Here is a 12017-nt window from a genome sequence, read left to right on the forward strand (position 1 = left end):
CCTTTTAGAATTGTAGAGTTGGAAGGGATCCCAAGGGTCATCCAGTCCAACCCCCTGCAATGAGCTAGCCCGCTGCAGCATGAATCTATCACCAAAAGGCTCTGACATAGGGCAGATTCACACCATACATAGAAGCACATCCGACACACGCTTAACCTCCAAGGAATCTGGGAACTGTATTTTGTTAAGGGAGCCGACATCAGCCTCAGACTCTAGCACCCCTGAAACTTATAACAATACCATTTTTGTATTATGTAACACAGGAAGTGAGCCAGAAGCGGAAAGGATGGACACTTCATACTTTCATGGGACCCTGTGGCACTTACAGACCCTCCAAGTGTCCCCATTTTCCAGGGACAGTCCTGGAATTCACAGAAGCCGTCCTGGTTATAGTGCATTACTAGAGTTAAAGCAGGATGTTGTTTGTCCTTTACATGCCACAACCATTCCCAAACGATCTCAAAACATAGTAAAACCATCAATGTAGATGAGTCCCTGGTTTCTGATTTGATTCCAGAATGTCCCGCTTTTCCTTAGGACGTCCCTATTTTCATGGGAGAAATGTTGGAGGGTATGGAGTTATGCAACCCCCCGAGCCAAGGAAATCAGTAACTTTACAACCTTTAGAATCTGCATAAGGAAGTTTTTAAAAAATGTTTAATCTTTTATTATGTTTTTATAAATGTTGGAAGCCACCCAGAGTGGCCGGTGCAACCCACTCAGATGGGTAGGGTAAAAGAAAGAAAGAAAAAAAGAAAGAAAGAAAGTTGTTGAACAGGACGTCCCTATTTTCATTGGAGAAACGTTGGAGCGTATGCGCTTAGCTTAGTTGGAGCTGAAACCATCTTGTGGATTTTAATTAGTTCTTCCCATAGATCCAAAAACTGTTGGTGGGTCAAATGTCAACTTCACCCTATTCAAAGCAGGGAGTGGGGGAAGGGAATGGAGAAAAGAAGTTCGGAGCTGGTGCCGCTCAATGCACAAGGCTTCACAACCCTAAAAGAAGTAAGGGAAGAGTGTCCCTGTTCTAGTGCAGAGTTCCTTGCCTTTACCACTTAGCAACCAGTGCTGTCTCTTGTGCCTCCCATGGTTAGACAACTGTGTTCTTTTCTAGGCACCTCTGGGCTGAGATTAGGACATGCTTTGCCAAACCTGTTCGCTCCCATCAGACTCAGATGCCATGGCTGTTTTGGACTCCCATCACCCTCCAGGCAGCGGCGGTGTTGGACTCCAACTCCCAGTCTGTTCCAGTTATGACACCTTGCCCTTTTTTGAACCTTTTCCGTGATGGACAGGAATTATCTCACATCGTTGCAGACATCTCTCTCTCTCTTTCTCTCCTGCCCACACACAGAAGATCGCTGCCTGTTCCATGTGCACGGATGTCTAAGCAGAGCTTTCCCCCTCTTGCTTAAAGATACCCTCAAGAGGAAGGAAAAACAACAACCCTAATTGCCCTGTAATATAATATATAATATAACTGCCCTCTAATAACTGCAGATCAGAAGGAACCTCTTCGATGGCAGAACGTGGAAAGGAAGTGCGCCTGCACACTACGCAAGGCTCTCATTTAATTGCACGCGGATTTGCACGTGCGTATGCACGCGCTGGAGACAAGCAGGGCCAGGCCACAGTATTTTGTGGCCTGCCGCAAAGGATGAGATAACACACATACACACTGGTTGTACAGAAGCTAAGGACTTTCCCCACACTTCCGCTAGTTCCGTGCCTAGAAAGTACAGTTCTGAGTACAATTCTCCCTGGGCAAGGATGGAGGCTGCAATCTTCTTCACCCACTCCCAACATTAACAATATTCTGTCCCCAAGAAAGGAACAGCCTTCCCAGACCCAAAGCTCCATGTGACGGGACACCTGGCAGGCGAGAGTGAGAGCGAGCGATGTTCCGTGGCTCCTGCTTCCTCCTTATTGTGAGATTACTCAACGGCTAACTCAATACAAAGATCATGTTCCCTTCTTCCCTTCCAGCCCCGCCAGGCAAACATGTTTCTTACCAGGCTCTGCGTGCCTTATTCTAACACAATTCTGTCACCCCGGGGGACCTCTTCGCAAAGGAAACTGTTCTCCCTGAGAGCAAGGGTGTCACTCTCCTGGACGGTATGCGCCAAGCTAGCAGCAGCTGAGCACAGCCGGATGTTCTCTGGAGAGCATTGCTTGACTGCATAGCAGGGAAACAATTTCAACTTTTCCCTGAAGCAAGGCACTTGAGCCTGGAGTGCAATATTGATGCTTTACGAGCCTCATAGAATCATAGAACTGCAGAGCTGGAAGCAATGGCTGCGATTTGTGGAACTGGCACTGTACGAAATTGATATTTTAGCATGGCAACACCTACACTTTGGAACACGCTGACATTGATAGCTGATTTCTGATTTTAACTTTTTGAAATGGGGTTCGTCGTATAGCTTTATGCATATATGTTATAAATTGGTCTGATTATATATATATATATATATATATATATATATATATATATATATACACATATGAACGGCTGTGTATCAATTATTTTTTTATAAATAAAGAAAATAAAAGTGAATGCACAGGCGTGAAAGGCAGCTGCACAGAATGCTGGACCACAGTTTAGCGTATGGGTCGGCAAATTAAGGTCCGTGGGCAGGATCAGGCCCAATTGCCTTCTGGATCGGGCCCACGGACGGTCCAGGAATCGCCGCGTGGATTGCCAGTACGTGGATCACCAGCACACATGTTCTTTTCCTCTCCGTCACACAGCAGCGCTGGTGGCGCCTCCTCCCTCCCTCCTCCTGGCTTCTCCCTGCCCTGCCTAGAGGAGGAAGGGGGCAGGGCTTTGTTGAGCTGCGGTTGGCTGAGTGCCCCTCTCGAGTGGCCGCCATTTAAACCAACCCCTCTCCAGAGCAAGCCCTTTCACACACCTCTCACCATCCTGCTACCGCCAGCCCCTGCCATTCACAAGACACAGTTAAGCCTGCCTGGTGCTCTTGCATCATCATCATTATTTTTTCAAAATATAGTCCGGCCCCCCCGCAAGGTTTGAGGGACATTGGACTGGCCCCCTGCTGAAAAAAATTGCTGACTCCTGGTTTAACGTTACGTCAAACCCCAGTCCTTGGGCAACCGGATCAGGTCACTCTGCCTTGGGCTCTCTCAGCCGGTAAAGCCAGACTAAGGGTGGGTGACCTGTTGCTGAGAATTGTTTGTGAGGAGGGAACCACAGATGCACATTCCGGAGCACTGTATGCAAATGAAAGGGGAGGAAGGGATCAGGATGTAGTTGGCAGCAGCAGAAGCAGGAGATGTTCCTGGTTATTACAGATCCCCCAGGGAGCAAAGCAATGGGGCAGAAAGTTTCGCTTGGCTGGGTGCCTAGAAAAGAACAAAGCCCTTATCCTTGTCATCACCCAGTTTGCGCCAGGACGCTATGCTTGGGTCTGCGTGCCACTTGCATGACATAAAAGAGAAGAGGAATTAAGGAAGGGGGCCAACCTCTCGCGTTGCCCTTTGGTTTCAGTTGGCAGGAGGGTGCCATGAGTGGAGAAGAACATGAGTGGAGCCTACAGGATGCTCCCTGGATCCCTTTTCGAAAACTGACATTACATTGGCTATTTTCCAGCTCTCATATATGGTGGCTGATCCGAGGGACACGTTACATAGTTTTGCTAGAAGATGGTCAATTTAATATCTGAATTCTTGCAGGTCTGTCAGGTGGGTGCCATCCCGACTCAGCAATTGGTCAGCTTTTATTTCGCCTGTTACGCCTAGAACTTCACCTCTCTCCACCACTATCCGCCTTTGTTTCCCAGGCTCACATCCTGCAAAGACACAGGTATTTCCCCTATATCTTCCATCATGAAGACAGATACAAAAATTCATTCAGTTTCTCCATGATCTCTTTATCCTCCTTTATGACTTCTTCAACTCCCTTGGCATCCAAAAGCCCTAACGCCTCTCTAGATGGTTTCCTGCTACTATATATTAAAATAACTTCTTGTTGCTAGGATGATCTCTGCTTGAGACAACAGCAGTACAGATGGGATTTGAGAGCCTTGGCTATGCATGACCTCCCCTGTCGAAGGCAGTATGCCTCTGGTTAGCAGTTACTGGGAATCTCAAATGCTGCTCTTGTGCTCAGATCCTGCTTGTGAGCTTCCCTTGGAGGCATATAGCTGAACACTGGAGCATCTAGGATGTGGGTCTTTGGCTTGATCCAGCAGCCAGGCGCTTCTTATGTTCGCACTAAATAGATGTGTGATTAAATATATTCGGGCCAGTTAACACTTTGGTTTTCACTCAATCTGGTTTTGTAAGTTTGCACATTGCTACACATCAATAACTTTGTTTTTCCCCCAATGAGTATTCTGGACTATTCCCCCACCTGTAAAAATTAACACCTCTATTGGGGGGGGGTTGCTTGTGGTGTTACTATGCTATTACATTGCTATAATAGTTATTTATACCCTGCCCTTTTCCCAGACGGACTGAAGAGAAGTTTTCACTCCTGATCTAAAAAGGGAGCCACTCCTCACGGAAGCCCAAGAGGTTTGCCATTTTCCTTCCTCTCCCCAAAATCGAGGGGCCGACTCTTGAATTCAAACATCATGGTACCTGGGCAGGATCTATGGGTGGAGTCCAGGATAGGCCCAAGGGGCTAGAATTCAGGAACGCTCACCTTAAAAAGAAGGATGTGGACAAACTAGCGGGTGTTCAGAGGAGGTTGACCAAGATGATCAAGGGTCTGGAAAACAAGAATTATGAGAAATGGTTGAGGGAGTTGGGTGTGTTTAGCCTGGAGAAGAGGGGACTGAGAGTGGATATGATAGCCATTGTCAGGGAAATGCCATCAGTACTGGAGGGAGAGCGCGAAAGCCAGAGGGATTCCAGAGGGCGTCCAGGGATTGGGAGAAGCAGCCCATCTTCTGGGGAAGAGAATCAGCGTAGCACCAGTGGAGAAGGGGGGCAGCTGGGGGAAGTGGCGAGGCGGTCCTATGACTCCTTGCCTGGGACCAGTGGGGAGAGTAGGGGTCCTCCGTTGCCCACGCCCTCCCTGCGCAGAAGGCTTCCGCGCAGAGAGGGTAGGCGGAGACTAGGCGTCAAAGAACTTCTTTGCTGGAAGAAGTTTAAGAAACGCCCACTCACGGATTCTGCCAACGATTGAGTCAGCCACGGGCGAGTGGCTGTCCGGACAGAGGAGGTTCACTTTGGCAACCCACCCAGGTGTTTGCACCCGGCCAGGAAGATAGGCACCTGCTTACGCACAAGCAACCCCCTTAGGAACCATTACAGCCATCTTCAAATATCTGAAGGGCTGCCGCATGGAAGATGGAGCAAGATTGTTTTCTGCTTCTCCAGAGCATAGGACTTTGGATCAATGGATTCAAATGACAAGAAAGGAGATTCCAATAAAACATTAGGAAGACCTTTCTGACAGTAAGAGCTGTTCACCAGTGGAATGAATGGGCTGCCTCAGATGATGGTGGACTCATTGAAGGAGTTTAAATAGAGGTTGGGCAGCCATCTGCCACAGATTTTTAAGGTGTGATTCCTGCATTGCAGGGGTTGGACTAGATGGCCCTTGAGGTCCCACCCAATTCTTAGAAGTCTATGTAAACACACACACACACACACACACACACACACACACACAACCTTGTTCTTGCTTTTCTAGCAAATGATCTGAAACTTTACAAAACAAACATCCAGCCAGGCTAGTTTTTCCTTTGTCTTTTTTAAAATAGCCCCCCTGCTATGTTGTGTCATGGATAACCACTGGAGCCTGTCCAAGGGAAAGGCAGGTCCGCATTCCCAGCAGCGGTGGTGGTGTAGAGTGGGTGGGCAAAGGCACCCAAGAGGTATGCTAAGCATTCCTTCTGATCTGGTCACGCAAGCGGGCACAGGTGGATTAATAACAAGACAGTCCAGTCCTTCCGAATGCACATTCTCCAGGAGCCTGAGCTCCTGGCAGGTCTCAAGAAGCGATGTACTGCCAACATTGAAAAGAAAGTAAGGAAATTTCATCCCACTGGCTGAAACGTTTAGGTGGTTGTTTATTGTGGGATTGGGCACACGTGCAATATTTTTTGCAGCGCCCACATGATGTCATTGGCATCAATATGCCAGCTGCCCTGTTCCCTTTTAATCCAGATTTACCCGTTCTGGGGGAAATATGATAAGTACAAAAACACTTGTTTCCAACAACACGTTTGCAATATCAGAACAACAGTTTTGCAGTACAGTCTTAAGCCCCAACAGCAACTCCTCCTTATGCCGTGCCCTGTTTTCTTGTTGTTGTTGAAGAAGAAGAAGAAGAGTTTGGATTTGATATCCTGCCCTTATCACTACCTGAAGGAGCCTCAAAGCGGCTAACGTTCTCCTTTCTCTTCCTCCCCACAACAAACACTCTGTGAGGTGAGTGGGGCTGAGAGACTTCAGAGAAGTGTGACTAGCCCAAGGTCACCCAGCAGCTGCATGTGGAGGAGCGGGGAAGTGAACCCGGTTCCCTAGATTACGAGTCTACCGCTCTTAACCACTACACCACACTGGCTCTCAATAGCAACCACACTGGTTGCTATTGTTGGCAGCTGTTGCCATTGTGGCATGCTCTGTTTTGCCTCAGTGACAACACATCCGGGGCCAGCCCCTGCTCACAGAGCTGCGAGGATTAAATGTTTGAGCAAACGGGGCAGAGGACCATGTATACCACCTTGAGCTCCCTAAAGGAAAGGTTGGATATTAATAAGAAGAACTACTACTGCTGCTAAAATTATAATCCTACGTGGTTCTTCTGCTCTTCATTTTATCCTCACAACAACCCCGTGAGGTAGGTTGGAGCTGAGAGGGAGTGACTGAGCTATATGTCTTGTGGGGATTTGAACCCGAGGCTCTCCCAGGTCCAAATCCAGCCCTCTAAACACTACACCACACTGCTTCTGGTTATAGCCTTGCGTCTATGCACACCCTGTGCCTTCCCTATTTTTTTTTGGTGTACTCCTAACCCTCAGCCAGGACCACAATGAGTGTTCTCTGCAAACTTCAAGGAGGCTCTGTTTACCTCCTGGGCTCCCATCTCCCCTGCTAGGGTTCCATTAAGTCACAAAGTCTACACCTGTCTGAGCAAATATTGTTAAAACCCTAATTAGAGGGGCAGGGGGGATGAAATGAAAAGAAAAGAACGCCAATTACAGATTTTCCTGTTAATCAGTCCCAAGACCTTCTGACCTTCCTGGTGGCAAGTGACACAGAGGAAAGAGCTTCACTGCATTTCAAGGGTGGGACAGATAGTAATGGGATTAAGATCCTGCTGACACGCTGCAGGTGGAAGAGACCAAAGGCGCAGCCATTTATGGTTGCAGGCAATCGAAGAGACATCGGGACCTCTAATTGGAGCTAATTGGGGCGGTGGGGGTGGGCGGGGGATGACCAGTGGTTATTCCACGGCCTGGATCTTGACCTTGAATGCTGCAAAGCTGCCCACTTTTTCTGTGCTTCTGTTAGGATCTATTATTATTATTAGTTTATTTATATCCCATTCTTTCTCCAGACTGCAACTCAAGGCGGCTTACACAAATTCAGAGACAAAATACAAAAAAAGCTAAACATATATAAAATATAGCTGTTAAAAAGTCATTAAACTCTGATAGTACTAAAAAATAAATAAAAAACAAATAAGCTGAAAATACAGATAATAAAACCAGCCCTTTCCTGAAAGAACAGCTAATTCCCAAAGACCTGTTGGAAGAAAAGTGTCTTTACCTGCAGGCAGAAGGGCAACAAGGAAGGAGCCAGTCTGGCTTCTCTAGGGTGGGAGTTCCAAAGTCTGGGAGCAGCCACTGAGAAGGCCCTCTCCTGCGTCCCCACAAAGCACACCTTTGAGAGTGGCGAGACAGAGAGAAACTGTCATGAGCTATATAACCAGCACTTTGTGGACCGGTTGTCTGTAGAAGCAAATCCATGCTATACATGTAAAGCAGATGACTTCCCCCAAAGAATCCTGGGGAATGTAGTTTGTTAAGGGTGCTGGGAGTGGTAGTCCTTTGAGTGGGAAACCACAGCTCCCAGGATTCCTTGGGCAAAATCCTGCGCTTTAAACACATTCATTGGCTAAGCTGTAACTGTATAGTGTGGATCTTCTAATGATAATCTAAAGCAACCTTCTGTGTCCCTGTGCCCACCTGGCTCGGTATTGCTCCCTCTGGCAAGCAGTATCTCCTAGCCCTACCTGGAGATGCCAGGGTGGGGTGTGTGGGATTGAACCCGGGACCTTCTGCATGCAAAGCAGGAGCCCTACCCCTGAGCTGCATCCCAACTCAGTATAAACGTCTTCCTATGCCTTGCATGTCAAAGGTCTCAGGTTCAGTCTTCAGCATCTCTATGTAAGGCTGCTGGAAGCTGTGAACAGGGCTGGCAGCAGGGTTTTCTGTGAGTGGATCCACACATAAAAAGGCAAAATTTGCAGAAATGTTGTATACGCTTTATGTCACATGCAGATTTGTATCCTACTTTTGCAGGGGCGAGCACCCAAAATAAATCTGTGTTGCTTCGAATGTGCTTTAGAGGTATAGCGTTCACAGCCTGTGTTGCTGTTATCAAATTCAGTACAGTGGTACCTCGGGTTACATACGCTTCAGGTTACATACGCTTCAGGTTACAGACTCCACTAACCCAGAAATAGTACCTCAGGTTAAGAACTTTGCTTCAGGATGAGAACAGAAATCGTGCAGCGGCGGTGCAAGGCCCCATTAGCTAAAGTGGTGCTTCAGGTTAAGAACAGTTTCAGGTTAAGTACAGACCTCCAGAACGAATTAAGTACGTAACCAGAGGTACCACTGTAGAAGGAAGATGTGGGGCAAAACTATAGTTACGTAATTTTTTAGGCGCCATTGGCTCAGGCACAACCTACTGTTGGGCTCCCTGCTTTTTGCCCCACTGATTTCAAAGCTCTCCGGCCACCTCTGCCTGAAAGAGACCGCTGTCAGAAACCTGGGAGACCTGCTGCCAGAATAGCACTGGGGTCACCAATATGGCACCCATGGGCACGCATATGCCATCAGAGGCATTCCATCTGTGTGCTGCCCCCATTATTTTAACAACAGCAGTAGCAACAAATAAAAGGTTGCAGCTTGCACTTGGTGGTTTTTTTTGGGGGGGGGGTGAATCCGTGGCAGTTTCTCCAGTTCACAAACATGCCCTGTGCCCTCAAATGGAGGGTCTGATTCAGTATGAGGCAGTTCCCCTATGTCCCTGGCTGCCTTTAAAAAGCAGAAATTCAGCAGGTGCACTTTCCTACATCGCTGAAAACGTGCTTCCAGGTGACATTTCACCTGTCATGGCGCTATTAAGGCATGAGGTTCCTGTCAGGAAAAAAGCCAGGCAAATCCTGAATAACTTGCGTTGTGGCAGCTGCTGCTGCTGCTTTTACATGGGTCCTTTTTTATTATTCTACTTGGTCAGGGACAGGAAATAAGAGGAAGGTTTACACAACCACCAGAGGAAGACTTAGCAACCATCAGTAGGTGTTTGGTAGGCTGTGGCCCATGCTGGTGTATGTATGTGTTGTGTTTCTCTGGATCCGGCCTAGCACAGCCTCTTGACAACAAGGGCCACACACTCCGTTGCCAAGCAACCACCACTTAAGGACAGCATCCCCACAAGACCTTTGTGGCCTGGAGCCACAGTTGAAGATGAGACAAAGTATCTCACTGCTTGGAAGTTGTCCACCCTTCACCCTAAGGCCCCAGAGAGAGCTACAGCAATTTAAAACACAATGTTAAAAATAGTTTAAAAGAAATTTTTACAAAATAAGAATTGCTGTGGGAACCAGTGCCGGCCCCTATGGGCCCAGGCATGCCTTAACCTATCCAAGTGCTCATTTGGGGCCTGTTTGCTGTGGCCCCCACCATCTGCCACTCTTCGGGTAGTAATCGGGGAGGGGGGGCTGGGTTTGTAGGGCCACAGACTTTGGCCCCTGGGCCCCAAAGCTGAATCTCAGTTGCTCCACAAAGCCCCACTGAGCCTTGACATGGCAAGTCCTGCCTTAAGTGACGGGGATGCTGCTCAGTGAGTGTAGACACCCCTGGAGTCTCTCGCCACTTGGAGAATGGGGTGCACAAAACAGTATTACCTCTCATTCCTGTCCCTCCGTCTTCTTTAAAAACAAAATAAAATTCATTTTCAATGTTTGCGAGCCTTTGTGGGTATTATGCACCCCACCCTCTGTCTGAAATCCAGCATTAAACCTTGCAAGCTGCCAGATGAAGGGAAATTGCAGGGGTGCGTGTGTGCCATGACTCAGGTGGACCCCAGCTGGGGAAGAAAGAACAGCTCCTGCCTTCAGATGCAGGCCTAAACTGTGCACAATTCACCGGAGCAGAGTTTATGAAACTTAAAACGTTGCTGAATGACACAATCTGGGGGTGGGGCTCTGGAACACTTGACACGTTTGGGAACATTTGTTCCGACACCGCAGGTGTTCGGCAAAGCCTGTTTCAGAACAGAATATTGTTATTTAAAAATTGGAAGAGAAAGGCGATCAAAGGGGTTGTTTTCCCCTCTCTCCCCTCCCTTCCCACAAAAGCTCCTATGATTCCATTTAAGCGTTGGGGGTTGCGAAAGTACAACCTGGCACCGAAGGACAGAAGAGGCGATTTGAAGGCAGAGCAAACTGAACAGAGGGAATCGTCCGGTTGGGAAGGGTCCAAAAGCAGAGCCCTCGTGGCCCTCAGCAGCTGTCCCCTCCCCTCCGGTCAATTTGTGCAGCCCTGAGCACAAGCTCGAACCAACTCTACAGATGCTGTGTTGCGACACTGCATTCTGCTAGACCTCATGGAGGAGTTGCTCACACAATTCTCCTTTCACCAAGGGTTTGGTCTTCAGTCACATCCATTATTTTTAAGGGGACTTCTCAAGAGTAGGCATTACACTGGATACAATCCTAAATAAATAGTAACGGGTGGTATTCAACAAAGTTTGAGTAATGTACTGAAATGATCCATTGATTTTAATGGGTCTACTCTGTAAAATTAAGCAGAATAGCACCCCAAGAAACAAAATAAATGGTGGATTAAAGCATTGCTTTTCCTTTGCATTACAGAACGCAGTTAAAAGCTGCATCGAGTGGATTAGTAGTGCCACCTGGTGATCAGGCCAGTTTATGACAGGCTGACTTCTCCCATGGGCCAGAACTCCACAGCTTCCCCTTCCTTTTACAAACAGATGTTTTCTAGCCTGCTTTCATGCGCAAAGTCACAGGTCAATTCTCCCAGCAGACAATGCTAACTTGTAAGGGTTTTTTTAAGCTTCTATTTTGTCTTTCTTTTGTAAAATCAAGCAAGATTCTTGTCCTCATAGTGCCAGAGAGCCACCTGACAGCAGGTAGCAGCCGGCAACAGCCCCCAGAGATAAGGAGCAGACCTTTGGGCTTTTACTCTTATCACAAACCACTGCTTCCCCTGCCACCCATGTGCAGCACCTCTGTCATCTCCAGAGCAGAGTTGGAAGAAAAGGGGAAATGAATCCACTTGGGCAGACATAGCAGCACTTCCCAAACTTCTGATTGCCGCAGCACCCTCTGCTACACCAGGCGATGTCTGAAAGTAAGGATGAGAGAAATCCGACTTGCTTGATGTTTTAATGCAGGCACCCCCAAACTCGGCCCTCCAGATGCTTTGGGACTACAACTCCCATCATCCCTAGCTAACAGGACCAGGGGTCAGGGATGATGGGAACTGTAGTCCCAAAACATCTGGAGGGCTGAGTTTGGGGGTGCCTGTTTTAATGCAAACCACTGGTTCTGAGTCCCATGAAAAACTCTTGGCAGGACTGGTCAGAGGATAAGGAGCAGAAAAAGCTTTGATACTATCGAAGTGGATAGTATCAGACCTGGGGCCGGGGGGAAGTACCCAAGTGGGTGCTAAGACATAAGGGTGGTGGTGTGCTGGATCAGCTTTAGTTAGAACTACGTAAATAGTTCTAACTGGACTTTGAATCAATGTGAAATTGATGGGTTGCGGTCTTGCATCTTCCTT

This window comes from Podarcis pityusensis (genome assembly GCF_964106645.2).
Source record: "Podarcis pityusensis genome assembly, chromosome: 16".
Lineage (NCBI taxonomy): Eukaryota > Metazoa > Chordata > Lepidosauria > Squamata > Lacertidae > Podarcis > Podarcis pityusensis.